We start from the raw sequence: 17,032 nt of genomic DNA, 5'->3' as shown, positions 1-17,032 counted from the left end.
GGAAAAGCAGCTAACTAGGCAATGCCACTGGCAAACTAGAGAGGGGCTATGGACACGTGCAGATGATCCTTCCTTGTAGTGTAGACAGAAGCGGACGTGATGTGGCCTAGTGTTTGTAAAAGGAGGCTCCAGGAGGCTACTGGAAGCCAGTTTATGAATATGCATGTTCTTTTCCCCAGGGGCTTGCTCTACAACACACTGGGGAAGGGAGCGGAAATCTGAAATCATCAATTTAAGGGCCAAGCTGAAAGTTTGACAGAATGAGAGGGGAAAGCTGCCCAAGTGGGGAAGGACTGAGCAGAGATTAAAATAATTGGAGGAACAAAGAGCCTTCTCCAGTACAGGGGCATGAGAAGTGAGGAGAAGCTGAGAAATGCTGAAGGGCCAGCAGTGATAGCGTGGGAGAGAAGGGATCCAGGGAGTAAAGAAACAGCAGGAACTGGAGAATGCCAGACAAGCACCATTTGGAGCACAGTATGATCTCTGTGGCATACTCTAGGTAATATAGGATAATAAAGTACACCCTGTCCCGAGCAATTCCGTGCCCTCTGTAAAACCATTAATTGGTTCCTTCAGTAACCTCTCTTCTTGCTTCTCTCTCTTCAGTGTGCTGAAGACCCTAAATAGCCCTTAGCGAAGAAGAGCAGGGGTCATTTTAGCCCATTCCCCTGTCTTGCTGCCCTACATGTTCATAAGCTGGTGGAGTGACTCAGTGGCGGAGGACAAACCAGCTGCACTCAGCATGGCCTTTTCTCCCAAGGCTAATGTCTTCAGCTGGGGGCTCTGCCTAGTCCTGTGTATAGAGCATGAGCTTCCCAAAGGCTCTCTCCTAACCAGACATGCTAAAAGCCCCTGAACACAGAGAGGGGGAAGCTGAACCAAAATTAACCTCTTGCTGACTGGCCACAGTGCAGCGCGCCTGTGTCCTCTCTCCATATCGCTTTCTATTGCCATGCTTGGATTTGGGGACTTGAGGACACCAATTTGATTCCATGTCTTGGTATCTCACCCCAATGCTAGCGGAAGCTGGGCGCTCTACAGAGGTGGCATGGTCATCCCTGGGGACAGAAGGGTGTGGCTCATCACACTGAGCAGACACACCTCCAGCTAGTTAAAACAAAATACTGATGGGCTCAGAAGAGAGTCTCATACAATTCTCCTTAGCCTGGAAGACGGAAACAGAAATCTAGGGTATCAATTGTGGGCAAAACCATAACTGGCATGATGGGGTTTTGCCAGGAGCACAGATGACCTCTTAGCTGTAGGTAGAGAGCAACCTGGCCTGATTGCTGAAAAAGTGGCCAAGTATGTTTATAATTTCTTTGTGCTTTGTTCCTGAATAGCTCTTACGTCTGTGGTGTCTCAGTTCCTCTCACCTTCCTGGTAGCTATATGGGTTGTGACTGGAAACTCCCGGCTGCTCACTGGGGCCTAGTGAGACAACAGCAAAAATTTGAGCACAGGGTCTATAAGGACATGTGGAAAACACCCACATCCTCTCTCTCTAGCCCAAGACCTAGTTCACGTTGTCAGTCATTGCTGATGGTGCTAGTGACTCACAGAGCCTATTGTGGATAACGTAGTGTCTCTCCATCATGACGCTCTCCCTTCCAGCGCTCTCTCCACTAAGCTCCACAAGGAGATTTTGCAACAATCTTTGGGGGGGGGGGTTTGAAGGACAAATAGACACTCAACTCTGTTGCTGCTTGGAGCGTGCTTGAGGCAGCAGTAGAGTCATGCCAGTCTGTCCTATTTTATCCTCGAAAAGAAGAGGAACATAGCCAGCTCATTAACAAGCTTATTAAAGTCTGTGATGAAACAGTCATCCCATAACTCTTTCCGGCTCAAGAATGTGGCATGGCTAAAGGGGTTTGCAAAAAGAAGGGGTTTGATGGGACCTAGTGATAGGTTAAGTGCTGGGATCCATTCCAAGCTAGGGTTTGGAGTATGGGTTGGGTTTAAGCCCTAACTAGGGCTAGAATTTAGGGAACTGTTGGATAAAGACCTTGACCCCAAATAGCAAAGGTCTTGCCAAATCTGCTTGCTACCCTCTCAAAAGTCTTCCTTGACTGGATGCATTGTGGTCCAGTGGATAGGGTACTGCATCTGGAGTTAGGAGAGATGTTCTATTCCCAGCCCTGGCACTGATTTGCTGTGGTATCTTGGCTAAGTCACTTAAGTTCTGTGTTTCCTTCTCCCTATATGTGGAATGATCTAATGAAACATAACCTTCCTTTGTGCAGGGTTTTGCGATTCTCTGAGGAAAAGGGGTCTATAAGCACTCAGTACTTTTATTGCAGGGAAATGTTATGAGGTCAGCTGTTTACATAAGATTTCTGCCATCCTGGGTCATTTAAAATGGGGAGATTCTGATCTCACTTGGGCATAAACCAGGAATGACTCTGTTGAAATTCTTGGAGTTACACCAGTATTAAACCCAGCTGAGAGAATTTTACAGATGAGAAACTGAGGCACAGAGAAGATAAGTGATTTGCCCAAGAGTAGGAAACTGAACAGAGATGTCCCATGACCTAGACTAACTACTGGAACAGCTTTCCTTTCAGATTGGAGCCCCTCTCTTTGCCCTATGAAATTCACAAGGAGTTCTGTTTATGAATCCTGCTTGTGGCATTTTCCCTAATTAATGTCGGTTGACTTTTTTCGTTAAAAGTTTCTTTTCTACACTCAGACTCTGTGCTTGCGAGTGGGGAAGTATTGCCCTTCAGAGGCTCCCAGGGGTGGTGTGTAATTTTCCCAGGTTATTGGGTGGGGGCTTGAGCCAGTTCTGTGTTGTATTGATGGAAAGGAACCCCTAGATATTGAACCCTGACTTGGTTGCTGCCCGCTTCACCTGACAGAAGGGTTACACTCGCATCTTCCAATCTCTGCTACTCTGGGGGGGAGAAGGGACCTGGATCTAAGCTCAAGTTCTCACCTGGCTGCTTAAAATGCTGCTGACATTGAGTCACTGTCTGCTTGGGAAATCAGCATTTTAGGGGCTGGTCCAAAACCCTCTGTAGGCAATGGGAGCCTTTCCATTCACTTTTGTGGGGCCTTGAATTTGCCACTGGTGAGTGATACCCAGTAGGAGGCTTGAAGTCTTTAATTTATCCATGAGAACGCATCCTTCTGCTTTTTCTGCCCTCCCGTTCTCCAGTGCGTGGGAAGTAGCTAATCATCTCCCTACGCCTTGGGGATGGGTTTCTAAAGGATAGGATGCTCATTGGTTGGCCTTTTCCCTGTGCCCAGATTTTAATAGGTTCCTGGATCTGTGTAGGTCATTGCTGTGCATCCCACTTGTCCCATTCAGAAGGGTCCTTGTTCCCCCCTGTCCATGCATAGTTCACCCAGCTCTAATGCAGAAATGACAGGCGCAGCATGCTCTCTCTGTCTTGCAGCAACCAAATGCTGGCTGACATTCAGCTCCCCCCATTCTCAGCATGGAGCTGTGCAATCTCTTGATGGCTTTGCATCATGAGTTTGGGGCAAATGCAACTTCATGTTGATTCCCTCGTCTTCCACCTCAGCTTTACCTGTCCCTTAGCCCCAGCACCTCTGGGCTTAGCAGTTCATAGCCCTGGCATCTCTGCTTGCTGCATCAGATACACGACACTCAGCAGCCAAAGGAACATCCTGAGCCCCAGCACCTCTCCCATTACAAATTAAGTGCTGTCCCTCTCCCTCCCCTCCCAGTTTACAGCAATTGCTTGCAACTCCAGTGAAACCTGCCAAGTCATGCTCCAACCGCTGCTGCTAGAGAGTCACAATTAGCTGGATTTGTTTGGTGGAAAAGAAGCCGGTTTACTCTGGGCCAGCTGTGAATGTGCCTGAGCAGAGAAGAGGGATGCATCTTGACCTTTTCTAATGGCTCCTTCAGTGATCATTGCAGACTGCTCTTCAGGGCCCACTTGAGGATTTCTCAGCTTGATTAGCCTAGAAGATTCAAACGGATATAAGGAGAATTTAAAGAACATTTGAAAAATTCACATGCTGGCATTTTTTCTGTTCAGCTGTTGCCACTTCCCTTTCTAGTCAATTCTGCTGTTCTCTTTGCACCGCCTCATGACACATGAACTAGGAAATACGCTGTCCAGCCATGACTGCTTGTGAGATATCGGACCTCTTAAGGCTGGGTTTTTCAAAGATAAAGGAGTTAGCTTTTGATCCGAGCTGGGCATCTATATTGCCTTTTTCCCCCTCACTTAGCTTCTAATGTGATTTTAGTGGCTGCTGTCTTGTACTGTTAGAGAGAAACCAATTCTTTATACTAGTGGTTCTCAACCTATTTACCATTCTGGGCTGGATATGCAGCAATCTGTGTTATATGGGCTGCATCCACACAATACATATGCTACCTTTATGACCCTGAGCATTTCACAACGGCGGCAGCTGTGGGCTGATTGGGCCGCAGGCCATGGGTTGAGAACCACTGCTTTATACCATCTGATTGTTGATGTAAGCAAGGATTAAACCAGTTTAAGTGCATCTACATTAGGAATTTGCACCTGTTGAACTAATTTTTTCTAGTTAACTCGTGCAACTTATTTGCCGGGATCCCGTCTCCAGAGAACTGTGAGAAGCTGGACCCTGTTTTGCTACTGATGTCACACGCTGCTTCTGTTTGAATGTCCAAAAAGTGTATAACAGTTCAGCAAAGAGGAAAGAAATACTGGATGGAGGTGGCAGAAAAGGTAGCATGATCTGATTTTCTCTTTGTGGTAATGCATCCATTTGCCAGCTGGGTTAAAGGCCTTTAGGGAAACACCCAAGGGAGGCATTTTTCAAGTGTCAACCTGAAAATGTATAGAACTAAAAGTAGAGTCTTGCGCATGATGGCCAGCTGACTTGACCCGCACATGGCGCTGTGCAATCTCTTGGTGGCTCTGCTTCATGAGGTTGGTGCAGATGCAATTTCATGTTGATTCAAACCTTTGATCTTCCACTCAAATGGACCCCAAAACTCAGAGTGAAACAGAGTCAAAACTGCCCAGTTTGCCAATATTTGAATTTAGATTATGTGAATGCACTAATCAGGATTCCCATTGACTTTGGTGGGAGCAGAGTTAGGCCACTATTGGGTGCTTTTGAAACCCCATCCGTATATTTTATTTTCTATAAAAGAGAGCGATTGAAATTTACTTGCCATGAATAAAGACCCTATCCCTAACTCAGGTGAGTAGTCCTTACTCAAACAAGTTGTCCAGATGAATCAGTGGGACTGACTACTCTTGTGAGTAAGCCTTGGCTGGATCAGCCTTTACGATTAACTGGCAATGATTTTTGAGAGCCTGTTTGGATGGAGACCAAGAGTTAGGGGCTGTTATGAGCATATACTGATGTTGCAGTAAAGTTAGCTACTGTTCACTCTGTCACTCCTGTATTCTGGGACAGGAATAGGACATGATGCAGCTGCTCTGTTCAGCAGAAAAGGCTAGTATAGTTTTGGGCAGCACACTTCAGGAAAGATGTGGACAAATTGGAGAACGTCCAGAGGAGAGCAACGAAAATGGTAAGAGATTTAGAAAACGTGACCTTTTGAGGAAAAGTTGAAAGAAGGGCATGTTTAGTTTAGAAGAAAAAAAACCCTCTTAACAGTCTTCACATATGTAAAAAGTTGTTATGATCAATTTACATCCACACCCTTGAGCCACATACTTGTACTGACCTAACCACCGGTGTAGAGAGCACTATGTCAACAGGAGGGCTTTTCCCATCAACATAGCTACCACCTCTCAGGGAGGGGAAGTACCTACACTAATCTCTTGGGAGAAGCTCTCCTGTCGGCTTAGGTAGAGTCTTCACTAAGCACTAGAGTGGCACAGCTGCACCGGTGCAGTGCTGTAAGTGTAGACAAGCCCTGAATCCTATAATTTGTTTGTTTCACCTGAGACTCCAAAACGGGGGTTGGGGGGACTAGCCAGAAGGCCTCAGCCAGAGGGCTGAGAACACCACCACTAGACTGACATGGGATGCTCCACTAGAAGGACCAGACTCGTGAGTGTGTGCTTGCCAGGTAATAGCCAAAGGGGGCACTCTGATGGGGACAGATCCTTGACTCCTGCCTACACCGTTGCTATTCCTGGTGGAGGTGCACTGAAGCTAGATCAATGGTGGGGAAAGTGCTAGTTTAGATTCACCCGTGACTCAGTTTAATAGAATCCTACTGAATGTGGCTGTGAAATGCAAGGGCAATACTTAGCAGTGGTACCTTGCAAAGCTACAGGTTTCTCCCTCCCTCCCTCCTATAGCAGCATCAGAAGCAAGTCAGGGTCAACTAACTGCCTGTGAAGGGAAAAAAAGAGATCACATGCAAGTGTAAAAGATGTGGGACTGGTTGCTATGCACTTGTGAAAAGCCCTATCTCTTTCTGAGCCGTGTGCACTGCTCCACAATAGTAATTAGCTGAATTTAGACCTGACTGTGGAAACAACTTGTCAGGACCAGAGAACACACAATATTTGTCCTCATAAATATAAATATATATATATATAAAGTAAAGACTCTAATGAGGTGAAGCTTGAACTTCTGACCCATGCCGGCAAGAGGCACAATTCCTGCTGGAGCTGCCCAAGAGCACATGTCTGCATTGATGGCTGATGCAGACTGTTTACTCGGGATCTACCACTCGCATCCTAAGGGCTGTAAAGGGGCAGCAAATGTCAAGCCCAAAGCTTCTGTATCGGGTTTCTTTTTTTTTGTTTTGATTTTTGGTTTAATGTTTTGGGTGAATGTGATTAATTATGGAGTTAGTGCTCAGGATAGTGAAGGGCTGAAGCCAGGCACAAGGAAAGCAGATCCTGTCTGTGCTTCTCGCTGTCCTCTGCATCTGTGTTTCCACCTGGAATGTCCCATGCTGCTGTTCCCTGGCACCCCTGAGAAGGGTCTGACATCTGCACACTGAATTGCCTGGTGGTTCATGAGGTGACTAATTGATTAAACAGAGCCTACTGTGCGTGAGACAAGTGCTGAATTTGCACCCCACATCCCCAGAGGAGCAGGGTGCGCTAACCAGTCTGCTTTAGTTCACCTGCTGTTACCGTACACATCTGAGCCCAGGAATGATTTCCAAGGCACCCATTGTACTGCATGACATTTCAGAGGGCTGCAAGGGCCTTGTTTTGACCATCCATGGTATCCTGTTAATGCTGCTTTCCCAGATATGCTGAAGGCCCATATAACACTGAGCAGGCCCAGGAGGGAGCTAGGAGTTTCATCCTGGAAAGTGCTGAGGAGATGAGTGCTGTCCTTTCCTGTTGCCCTCAGTGGGAACTGGGGAGATGAGGACCTCCCACAAAGTGCTCTAGCCCTGGCAGTATGATGAACTCTCTGCTAAGAATACTTTACCGGAAGTCCTGCTAGTTGAATTGCCTGAAGCTTTTTACAGCCCTCAAAGGACTTGAGGCCCAGTCCCAACCAAGGTTGTGTGTGTGTTAAACATGCGCTGGTCTCATCTGACAGGATGAGACATTCCACTAAGTGGCTACATTTTTCTCAGACTCTCTGAGCCAGATGATGGTGTATTGGTATGCTCTGACTGCTAAGCACTGCCCTGGTGACACAAAGTACCTGTAATGTACCAGTGAGCCTAGCCCTGTTTGGAGGAGAGTTGAATGAATCAGTCCAGCCAGATGGCTGGATTCATGCGCAAACCGAATCTAGACTGGCAGCTTGTCCAATCCATGCCTCCTTCTATCTGAATCATTAGCCCTTCAGAGACAGCACAAAAGCTAAGGCCTGGTTAGCCACTGTTCTTGGGACAGACAAAACCAAAGGCTGTAGGTCATACTGTGTTTTAAATTAGCAGCCTGTGCTGCTTTTGCCATCTACACTGGTCCCTTTCTCAGGCTCAACTTGCTTTCAACTTCCATACCAGTCTATACTTCAGCACTTCAGAGCTGATGTAAGAGGGGAAGAGGGAATGTTCACAAGGCTAATTACATAGATGGGCTTTGACTTTCCTAACATCCCTTCTGTGGCATTTCTTCAAAGTCTGATCTTCCCATGGTTGAAAGGTACTATGGATAAAATTTTCAAAAATACCTAAGTCCCAGTGAGATTTAGGCTCTGAAGCTACTTAAGCACTTTTGAAAATGTTACCCTTTGAGTGAGCGCAAAGTACTATTGTGTTTACATAGGCATTTGGTGTTATATACGGACATGTAGGCAAGATGAATGTCATTTAGCATGTGGCAAATGTAGTCCATTGAAAGGTATATTTTGTTTCTGCCATTTTCACGAGTGGGGTTTACTACGTTTTCCAGAGAAAACAATGCCATGTTTGAACAGTCTTGTGCATCTGAGTTATAGTAATTGCACTACTGCCTGCTCCATACATAGGGCTTCTGTTTGTCAGGGTTTATTAATTTCATTTTTCTGCATGTATTTTTAGCAATTTTTGAGTTTTATGTAGAGGTCCAAATACAGGGTTTTTCAAGGCTTTTGCTCTGTGTATATTGTAATATATATTATATATATTACTCACTACAGTAATATATACAGTAATGAGTAGTCTCCTTGTAATGTTACCTAGTGCACTTAAATGTACTACTGTTCCAATCAGCACTATGGTAAAGCACACCAAGGAACCTCTAGAGCATACCAGCATGGTCTACACAGACCAATTAATGTGCAACGTGTTAGCACAGTTTAGTAATCACACATCCATCGTCCACGTTTCTGTTCCATATAGACACACCCTTAGGTATAAGTAACTGTTTCTGATATTTTTCTAATGTTTATTGGATAAACACTAATTTTTATTTGTATTTTTTTATTTTATTGTGTCAGGGCTGTTTTTTCAGTGTTTGTCTGTTGAAACCTAAAATCAGAAGCCTTATCCGTACAGACGAAAACCAGATGAAAAGTCCTAAACTTGGGATGGTTTATTGCTGATCATGAATTGTAACATCAGTCAACGTAATTAGGAGTGTACGCTCTCCTGTATGAATTACCCTTCTGAACAGTTTTGCTTTATGTGAGGTAGAGGCAATGAAATTAATATATTAAATCCTGTGTTAATTAACCTCTTCAGAGCTGAGCCATGTTGAGTCCCATGTACAGGACCTAGGTACACTATTATCAGTGCCTAAAGGCCAGGCCCCCATTATTCCCACTATCTAAACATATAACAAAGAAACGGTCCCTGCCCTGAACAGCTTACAGTTGAAACCTATAAAATCTGGAACAACAGATGGATATGACAGACGGATGTGGGGGAAGCGCTAAAGAATGGTGAGACATCTATAAGCAGTATAATAAGCAGCAGCCACCGCGCACCAGCTGGGTAACTATTGACAAGTGTTTTGTAGACATCACTGAATAGGTGGGTTTTCGGGATAGATTTAAAGGAGGATAGCATCATGGCAGTTTGTGCGGATTATTACAGAGGGCTCCTTCCATGCATAAGGGATGATGGCACAGGAAAAAGCATGATAGTGCTTATAGAAAATTTGACAAATGGGTAACCAAGGGCAGCACTATTCATGTATAATAATAAATGATGCTATCTGCTCTGCCTATATTCAGCTTGCCTGGCATTTTCTTTGGCAAACTTTAACCATTTGGGCTTCAGAGTAGCAGCCGTGTTAGTCTGTATTTGCAAAAAGAAAAGGAGGACTTGTGGCACCTTACAGACTAACAAATTTATTTGAGCATAAGCTTTTGTGAGCTACGGCTCACTTCATCGGATGCATTCAGTGGAAAATACAGTGGGGAGATTTATAGACATAGAGAACATGATACAATGGATGTTACCATGCACACTGTAATGAGGGTGATCACTTAAGGTGAGCTATTACCAGCAGGAGAGCGGGGGCGGGGGGGAACCTTTTGTAGTGATAATCAAGGTGGGCCATTTCCAGCAGTTGACAAGAATGTCTGAGGAACCGTGCGGGGGTGGAATAAACATGGGGAAATAGTTTTACTTTGTGTAATGACCCATCCACTCCCAGTCTCTATTCAAGCCTAAGTTAATTGTATCCAGTTTGCAAATTAATTCCAATTCAGCAGTCTCTCATTGGAGTCTGTTTTTGAAGTTTTTTTGTTGAAGAATTGCCACTTTTAGGTCTGTAATCAAGTGACGAAAGAGATTGAAGTGTTCTCCAACTGGTTTTTGAATGTTATAATTCTTGACATCTGATTTGTGTCCATTTATTCTGTACAGACTGTCCAGTTTGACCAATATACATGGCAGAGGGGCATTGCTGGCACATGATGGCATATATCACACTGGTAGATGTGCAGGTGAACGAGCCTCTGATAGTGTAGCTGATGTGATTAGGCCCTATGATGGTGTCCCCTGAATAGATATGTCGACACAGTTGGCAACGGGCTTTGTTGCAAGGGTAGGTTCCTGGGTTAGTGGTTCTGTTGTGTGGTTGCTGGTGAGTATTTGCTTCAGGTTGGGGGGCTGTCTGTAGGCAAGGACTGGCCTGTCTCCCAAGATCTGTGAGAGAAATTTTCCATGCTAGGTGTCTTCCTCAGGCTGATTTTAATTTCAGAAAATTCTGGTGACCTTTTCTTTGAGAAGCTCTTGCGCCACTGGGCATTGGATCAGGGACTTGAAATTTGGGGGGGTTGGGTGCCACCCCTGGTGCTGGGGTTATGCCTTTTGCTAATCCTGGGGTAATCCATCGAAATTTAGCCAAGTTACAAGCTTTTGAAAAATCACTTTGCACATGTTTAGCAGAGACTTGCTAGAACTTCACAGCTAAAAACTGAAATTCTGTCTGCACGGAGCAGGCCCCAACCTGGCGCTGCAGGGAGCTGAGCTGGACTTTCCCTACAATTGCAGCCTGGGCTGTGGTGGGCCAGGGCCTGGACTGGGCACTGGAACTGAGAGCAGGGAACCCATCTCTCCTGTGCTCTCAATGCCACCCCCTCCGCTGGTCCCAGACAGTGTGGAGGATGAAGCTGCCTGTCAGGGTGGGTCAGGGAGCCTTGGGAGGAGACAGATGGGCTGGGACTTGATGGTGCTCACTTAATGAGCAGCTATTCAATATTCTCTTTTCTCCTCGTTGTTCAACATGTGGCCCCAGGCTTTATTTACTGCATGCCATTCAAAGCCTGCTCTTCCGTCAAATGCTTGACTTTTCAACCTTTTCCTCCGCCTTATGCTCAGCTCAGTTTGTCTGTCTGTCTGACTACATGTGTCAAGAGCAGAGAGGATGAGTTTGCAGTACTCACGCTGTGAGATGGTTAGGGCTGGGATGAGAATTTTAGCTGTGTGCATGGAGAGGAAAGTACAGGAAGTGGGAAGATGCATGGATGTAGGGAGAGGGCTGAGTCAAAGATGATACCCAGGTTACAGGCCTGAGGGGTGCTGTTTACAGTGACTTAGGAGGAGGGAAGAGAGGAGGGTTGGGGAGAGAGCTCAAGAGCTCAGTTTTAGCCAGAGGAAAATGTTGAGATAGCCACCCTTCCCCCCAGCCAAATTGCTATGAGGAAGAGTCTAGTGGGTAGAATGCTGGGACTCCAGAGACCTGGAGTTTATTCCCAGTTCTGTCAATAGTCTATTCCTCAGTTTCCCCATCTATAAAATGGCGGTAATGACAGTGACCTCCTTTATAAAGCGCTTTGAGATCTACTGACAAAGAGCTCTCCATAAGAGCTAGGTGGCGTAGGGATAGAGTGGAGGGGGATGGAGATCCCATTATACTGTGTCAATTTTTCTTTTGAAGAATTTGTGAGCTTCTGCTAGAAGAGGAAGAGAGGGGGCAGGAGGTGAGAAGAGTTAAAGGAGGAAACCGAAGGTGGCGGCCGGGCTGTTGTAGGGGGTGGGCATGCTGATTTACAGCCCACCCACTGAGTTCAGCAAGGTGATCTTGGCCTTTCAAGGGCTTTCACACTGTTATTTGCCTGGGCCATTTTGGGGATCAGAGTCCTGCACTGGGAATGTTCTTCTAATAAATACCTGCCACCGTGCCCTCACCAAAAAAGCATGCTGCAAATTTGCATGATTTCAAGCACAAACCCTGTACTTGTCTTCCCATTTTAAAGATATGGTATAGCAACACCCTAATGCAGAAAGAGACTTCTATGCATCTGTGGGGGCTCTAGAGTGTTAGAAAAAACGGGTGATGAGATTTTACAGCTGGGCAAAGGGATCCAAACAGTGCATTTCTTTTTTGCCTTACAAGTCTTTGCTTTCTTGACTTAGTGAATAACCTGAACAATTCCATTGCAAATACAGAAAGTTCTCAGAGCAAATTTCCAGCTCAAAGAAGATGAAATGAGAAATGTAGAAGTATTCTAAAGAAATATTTCCTTAAAATCATGACTTTTTCGATAAATTAAGGAAATAGAAGGTGACTTTGAAATATTGCAGTATCAGGGCTAGTAGATAACATGTACAACTCATTCTCTAACCTCTTATTAAATCCTCAGAAAAAAAACAAAGATTAATCAAGTTTCCCCGTAGGCTAGAGGAGGCACCCACTCCATGCTGTCTCTTTGTTTCTTCTTGCTTTGCTGTGTTCTCTTCTTCTTGATTGTCATTCAAGCTGAAAGTACGTGGCTACTCTTTCTAGAGCAGATCAGGAATTTTTTTGACAAAACAGCTTTTTATCAGAAAATGCTGATTCATTGAAAGTGTCGGTTTCGACAAAACTTTCATCTAAAAGGTGTCTCAGGCCCAGGATGGAATTTCTGGAGTGGGGGGTGGGGAAAATGGGATCCACAATAATGAGTAACTTACTGGTTCAAGCACTCACCTAGTATGTGGCAGACCCAGTTTCAAATCACTGATTCGAATCAGTCAGACCAGCGATTTGACCCCATCCCAGGTAAGTGCTGTAACCACTGGGCTCTTGGTTATTTTGGGATGGGTCTCTCCCTCTTGCATGGTGTTTCACAAAACAGTTTGAAAGGTCTAGTTTTTATTCAGGTGCAGAACAAACAAATGTTGAAACCTCTGATTTTTTTAATGAAACAGAAATCTTGTTCTCCAGCCAGTCCCAGCTCTTTCCAAATGGAAAACACAACATTTAGACTAGAGCTTGCAAGGCACTACAGAAATGCCTATCATTACATCACGCTTTTAGAGTGGAGGTAGCCTCGGGGAGGTAGCCTCTTGCATCACTTTTAGCACACAACTAGAAATGCAAAGCACAATGTTAGTCTTGCTCCAGCTTCCTTGTCCTGAGCTGCTGCTGCTGCTGTAATATATTCCGGGGCCAATTCTTTTGCAGCCTCACTTAAACTCATAAACAGCTGTTGATAAATACCACTGTTGCTAATGCAGAGCAATTAACATTCAGGTCTGCTTTCCTCTAATGCAAATTTTTATAGCTTCTTTTCAGATGATACAAGCTCCAACTCTGCTTCCAAGGCAGCAGCAAGGGCTCTCCACGGAAAGCCTTCCTCTTTGATACTGAGTTATTGGCCAAGCACAGGCTCTTTGCACATTGCCATAGCAACTAGCAAATGCAGGTAAGTGCTAGGATGAAAACAGGGGCAATGCTCCATGAATGACCAGTTTCTGTCTAGTTTGCTTTAGCATGATACCATCTCCTCTTCTCCACCGCCTGGCATCTTATGTCATTTTACCCTGCTGTTAGTAGAAATTAGCCACTCGTTTATGCAAGTTGGTAGCGTTTACACCCAGTTTTCACTGGCTACTTAATTTGCAAGTCAGTGGCTAGGGCCCTGGATTAGGTACTGGGGAAACCTGGGTTCTATTCTTCACTGTGCCACTGACTCACTTGGTGACCTTGGGCAAGTCATTTCCCTGCTTTGCCCCTTAGTTTCTCCAGCTGCATAACTGGGATAACTGTATTAACTACAGCTGGTGGGAAAATGAGATTGAGAGGGTTCTACAGAACATTTAGACTGTTCACCTAAAACCGTTTTCGGTTTTCAGTTTTCCATTCTTGCAGGTCAATGGAGACAAGGGCGCAAGGGTCTGCCTGCGTGGAGCACATTGTGGGACTGAGGCCTTAGATTATAAGCTTCTCAATCAAATGATCTATCAAACTGTGGAGCAGTCTCCCACAGGAAGTGGTGGAAACCTCATAGTTCCAGCTGTTTCAAAACTGGACTGGACAAATGAAGAGAGCACAGCATGGAGAATGATCCGTGTTGGTCTCAGGACTAGGGTGCACGCTAGATGCTCTACTGCTCTCCTCTCCTCTCCCCTCTTCCTCCCTCTCTCTCTCTCTTGCTAATAACTTTAGACTGTAGCGAACCCTAAACTCCATCCACCTTTTGTATGTGATTCACCTACTTTTAAAACAGCCCTCTCCAGAAAGACACTACTCTCCAAGGGCACGATGCTTCAAGAGCAAGTCACAACTCCACTGGGGGTTGCAATATGAAGTGCCCTTTTGCATCACACTCGACAAAGCAATGGGGATGGGCAGGCCTCCCACGCTGCCTATGCAGTGTATTTGTTTCAGTCACCTGGGAGCCTAGGTCGCTTGTTGCTTTATCGTTTCCAGAAGTATGTAACTCTCCCAGCTCTGTCAAAGCCAGGAGCATTGGTGACATGTTGCAATGGCTGTCAATATGAGGCGCTTCACTTTTATGAGCTGGTTATCCCCAGAGAGAGAGAGGCTGCTTTGGGCAGTGGGATAACTGCAGTGGTAATGGCTCATTTCATAATGAACATTTTGGGATGGGGAAATGAGGGTTTGATGGGCGGAGGACACCCATAGCTGGGTTAGGAAGAGTGTAACAGAGAGCACTGGGACAAGGATGAAACCTGTGGCTAATTAGAAAACGGGCAATAAAAGGCACAGGCTTAAGTCAAGGGAGGCCTGGATTTCCCTGCAGCCTGTGTACCTCAGGCTACTGAGGCCTAGAGTCAGCAGTAGAGGCCACTTGACCCTCGGTAGGAGATAACTAGAAAAGGGACCAAGTGCCCTAATTAGCCCCAAATGAAAACGGTGCCTCTTTTGCTTTCCCTGGAACAAAAGGCAAGGGGGTTAAGTTTTTCTTTTCTCTTCCAAAGATGACAGGGCTGCTTTTATTGTAGCAGCCAGTGTTCCCTCCTCTTGTGGCAAGCAGGGGACTCTCTGTGCACAGGGTGGGGGACCACAGACGCTGTTGATGGCACCTGTTCACTATATTACCAACTCCTCTCATGTAGGCTGTCTCAGAGCAGTCAGAAGGTAACCACTGACTTTTGGTTACTACTGACCTCAGTTGGATTTGAACCTTAACCTAGAAGGGTTGCAATTACTGGTGCCTGGAGCCACGCAGTCTCCTAGGAGAGGCACTAGCTTCATTTGTTCTTGTCTATCTGATCATTACTGATCAGGGTTCTTTGCCTGAAACAAAAACACTTTGCATGAAGTTAGAATCAGGGTGTGACTCTTTGACAGACATGCAACGGGCTGGGGTGTTTAGCATCCAAGGTGATCGGGTGCACGGTGTCTAGCCTGGAAGAATCATTGCTGATGCTGAATGAGAGTGCCAGCTCTATTTACTGCATATGCTCTGCAGTTCTAAGGCGTTTCAGCTGTGTCACTGTAACCCATAGCCAGTGTCGTGCCTATACCTGGTCCACAGAAGATATGAGTCTGTTCCTGCTGGGAGCTAGTAGGTTGAGTCTGTTTTCACTGCAGAGTTAACTGGAGTTATTGACACTCAAATTACTGCTCTGGATTTAGCTGAGCTTGAGTGAGGCTATGTCTACACTTAAACAGCTGTGCCACCGTAGTGCTTCAGTGTTGTCACTCACTACAGTGACAGGAGAGGTTCTCCCGTTAGCGTAGGTAATACACCTCCCCAAGAGTCAGTACAGTAGCTAGGCTGATGGAAGAATTCTTCCATCGACCTAGCGCTGTCTACATCAGGGGGCTAGATCAGTTTAACCATGTCACTCAGCCGGGTGGATTTTTCACACCCCTGACTGATGTAGCTGGGTTGATCTAACTTTTTAGTGTAGATCTGGCCTGAGTGTGTCCACATGGCAAAATGATACCTGAGCTGCTGTGTCCGCACTGGCTCTATGCTCACTCTTGTGTGGGCCTAAGATTTCTGGGAGGCATAACCAATGGTTCTTAGCACTACAGTAAGCTGGGCCTCCCTATGAATTCTTTCCCAATTGTCTGAAAACTTGTTCATCTTTTCTGAGCACATGGTGGAATGATGGGGAAGCATTGGAAGACTAATGGCACTTGAGAGAAGCTAGGTTTCTAACGAGTTGTACTCACTACAACTATAGCCTATGTCCCCAGTGGGCCAGCCAACTTCTGTTAAACACACCATTACATTGGACTTACTGGGTTTTGTGCGTGGATGGGATTTGAGTTATAACTCAAGTTACCTTAGTGCTTTAGCTCAAGCTGTAGCGTCTTATGCTATTGCTTTTAAGATCCTGATTTCAGTCTCCAGTGATCACTAAGACAATAGTCAATATAGCATTATGGGAACCAGAATGTTTCAACCCCTTAATTAGAAGCCTCCACTTGCTTCTATCATATTGTGTATCTGGTTGATATTTTCACCGGTAATTTAGTAACTATCCAGTCAGAAGGGAAAATGACTTGGTGATGGGGCTTGTCATCACGAAGTTGGAGGCAGGAAACTGGGAGCCAGAGCACCTGGGTTCTGTTGCTCAGATCTGCCACTGAACTACTTGTGACCGTGCATTGCATAACTTGGCAGCATGAGTTGAGGTGATGGGCATGAGCAGAGGTCTAACAACTAGACCACAATGTCTATGTTATAGATGCTGTGAATTCGTAGAAGACTCTAGCCACAGACTGTGGCTAACTTCTTTAGTCCGCTTTGAAAAACCTCAGCCTTGAGTTCCAGGATTCAAAGGCCTTGTAGAATTTCTCTTATGCTCACAGGGGAATGAGGAGCTGGGGTGTGTCTGAGCAAGGAGCATCTTGGGGGGGAATGTATTAAAAGTTCTAAAATTTGAAACTTGCCCAATCTCTTCTATCCCTTCTTTGCTGTCACTGTAGGACACAGGGAGAAGGCTACTTTATGATCTGGACAATGGGTATAGGATTCCAAGAGGGTATTGTTATGACTTGGAAACTTTAATGATTATTTTTATTGTTTGTATTACCATAGCACCTAGG

The 17,032-nt window shown here is 45.5% G+C and overlaps 1 protein-coding gene across 1 annotated transcript in view; it reads right to left on the bottom strand.

Annotated features, from left to right (window-relative positions):
• Positions 1 to 3,754: 3,754 nt before the first annotated feature.
• Positions 3,755 to 17,032, bottom strand: part of SEC14L1 (SEC14 like lipid binding 1) — a 126,699-nt gene continuing 113,421 nt past the window's right edge. The window contains exon 22 of the mRNA XM_077834106.1: positions 3,755 to 3,932. The gene's annotated coding sequence lies outside the window, so the exon portion shown is untranslated. The remainder of the gene's footprint in view (positions 3,933 to 17,032) is intronic.

The sequence above is a fragment of the Eretmochelys imbricata genome, chromosome 14 (genome assembly GCF_965152235.1).
Source record: "Eretmochelys imbricata isolate rEreImb1 chromosome 14, rEreImb1.hap1, whole genome shotgun sequence".
Lineage (NCBI taxonomy): Eukaryota > Metazoa > Chordata > Testudines > Cheloniidae > Eretmochelys > Eretmochelys imbricata.
The sequence above is the reverse complement of the archived record's forward strand: the minus strand, read 5'-3'. Positions and strand labels throughout refer to the sequence as shown.